The 2,818-nt window shown below is 34.9% G+C and overlaps 1 pseudogene; it reads right to left on the minus strand.

Annotated features, from left to right (window-relative positions):
- Positions 1-954: 954 nt before the first annotated feature.
- LOC144557071 (putative cysteine protease RD21C pseudogene) lies at positions 955-2,090 on the minus strand (annotated as a pseudogene).
- Between the last annotated feature and the right edge of the window lie 728 nt (positions 2,091-2,818).

Genomic DNA, 2,818 nt, shown 5'->3' on the forward strand with positions numbered 1-2,818 from the left:
TGATCTCTTACTTCTGTTGCATAAATATGAAAGGATGGATATTTTCAAGATATAACAACTATTATAATAACTGTTTGTTTCTTTTCTAATTTATAGAACGAGGTCAAGCATAAATTCTGTTAGCTAGTCAAACACTACTTTGGAAATCTTTTATGATAATTCCACGCGTTAAATTAATTGGCCCTTGCGTACATCGACTTTTACGAGGGACAATATATATATTAATTTATACAATGCTCATCGAATGAGAAGAATTCAATGTTTATTCAAATGGGGTACGTCCGTACGCGGAACGCGTGACTACATCACCAGGAGAGTTGAAGTTGTCTTTTTCTGAAAGAATCTAAGTTGTGGAATTACTATTATAATAGTTGTAACTAATAATTAAATAAAAAATCTTTCTTCCAGAAATATTCTCGTGCTTATCGGTACAAGCAACATCTGAACTCAATCAACTCTATCTATCGTGTCCTAGCGGAGCAATCTGGAGATGGCAACCAATGGAGAATTTCCATGCAAATCTACATACAAGTTTGTTTCTCAAAGGAGATTCATGTGTACTTAATTATAAAACATGCATGACTCGGTTGTAGATCAAATAGGTTTGTTAATTTATTTTGAGTGCATGACTCAGGTTGTAGAAGGTACTGTTGCATACTTACAAATTAAACATTGATAGTTTTCACAATATATTTTGAGGGATAACTAATTAAAAGTAGCTTAATTATTTGATAGTTTTCACAATATATATTTAAACAATCAATTCAAATGCATATTTGTTATTATTTAAAATACATATTTCTAGCCAATGGGTAGTGGGAAATTAAAGCAAGCCATTAATAATAAGATGATACAAAAGAAATACAAAATATCAATCAAACAAGCCAAATCCACAATATTAATCGATCATATCTTCAAAAGCACACCATGGCATAATGATTCTTATTTTTAAAACTATTTTGTAGGATAGGAGGCATAGCTGGCGAGCCCACACAGGCCAGCAGAGCTAGAAATATCCTTTTTGATACGCATGTAACCAGATTCACCCCAGGATGTGCCCCAAGAGTTTTTTACTATCCAATACTTGGTTCTACCAATTTTGTTATAACCAACCATAGTAACTGCATGATTTAGACTTGTTCCACATGGACCTGTGAAAATCCCGCCCGAGTATAACATAAAGGCTTTGCTGTTTGCATCAAGCGCTACAGACACTGGCTGGTGAGAGACAGCATTTGCAAGAGCCAACTCATTATTTGCCGGGACACGTTGGTAACCTGTGATGGTGGCCGCATGATGTCTTGTTTTGGAAGAAGAACATATACCATTGATGCCTGTGGCACCACTGGTGTAACGGTAGTCGTTCTCTGTTGTAATGCCTCTGTTTTTAACCACCCAACCAAAAGCAGACTGCATATTTCCTCCACCACAATTAGAACCGGTGACGCAATCAACTAATTCTTGTTCCGATAGACTTGTCAGGCGGCCTGTCTTGATTTTATTTATTCCTTCAATTGAAGCCACAGCCGAGAATGCCCAACAAGAACCTATATATATTTATCTAGTTAGATTCAATATACATTCAGCTACCTCTTTCTTATGTAGTATTTTTAGAGTTCATTGTGAAAGATTCAAAATATATATGATTCTATTAAAGTTTTATTTTTAAGTTCTAACTCACCACAGTTGCCTTGATTTTTAATGGGCGTCACAGCACCGTGAGTGCGCCAATCGATAGAAGGAGTTGATGTCACACTTGCATACATGAAATCAGTTGTTTCGGATGAATTGCTTGTTTTGTATGTTGCGTATTTTTGCAGAAACTCCGGTACTGTGAAATCTGCAAAATTGTTAAGGTCTACAGTGTATGTCAGTCCAGGTTGTTTTTTCATTGATTGGACGAACTGAAAGTTGTCCGTGAATATTTGAAAGCGTCGTAGTTTTTCGGTAGCAGATCCATAAACTCGGCCATTGTCGCTAATCCATTTTTCAAAAACTGACAACAAAGAATCATCAGCTACTGTTATGGAGAAGGGACTAAAGGCAAGCAAAACAAGAAGAGTGGCAGTGCAACGATAAGAAAATGCCATAAGAGGTTTGATGTATTGAATTCTGAAATTCAATTCAATTAGAGAAAGAAGTTGAGCTTGTAATGAGATGTATTTGTTAGTTAGTGGTATTTATAGGAATGCTTGGCCTCTTTGAGTTTTGCAGATTTGGGCAAAGCAATAGAAAATATATATATATATAATATGCACATTATCCTTTCCGTTAGATTTTTCAAACCCGCGGTTTCATATTATATTAGGTAGAATCATTTTATCCTATATTTGAATATACAACGTTAGTCTGTTCTAACAAGTAAAGAAATTAATATTCTGTTAATATTGAACGGGTATTTACGGTAATAAAATAGAGTAAATTTATATTGTGAGTGGGATAAAGCTCAAGCCTCCATTTTCATAAACTCCGGTGGGAGTTGAATCTTAAACCACGTCTACACCAAATAATTTTACTTTTGAATGATTGCATCATTTTGGAACCCTAAATGGGGCTAAACTTTCATTCCTGAATTAACTTCCTTGTCCTCTTCTAGTATGCCTCAAAAGACATATATATATAATAGGTTGAAGCAGAAATAAGATGTTAATTTTTAAGCTCAGTAAGTTTCTTTGTATGAGCTTTGTTTCAAAATATATCATAGATTGGTTTGAAAACGACGAACCTAAACCGTTGAAACTGATTTACCTCACGAGTGATGTGTTTACATGGAAAATTTAAAAATAAGGAAGCAACTAACAGTCCCCCAACTCCAGTC

This window comes from Carex rostrata, chromosome 7 (genome assembly GCF_964058835.1).
Source record: "Carex rostrata chromosome 7, lpCarRost1.2, whole genome shotgun sequence".
NCBI lineage: Eukaryota > Viridiplantae > Streptophyta > Magnoliopsida > Poales > Cyperaceae > Carex > Carex rostrata.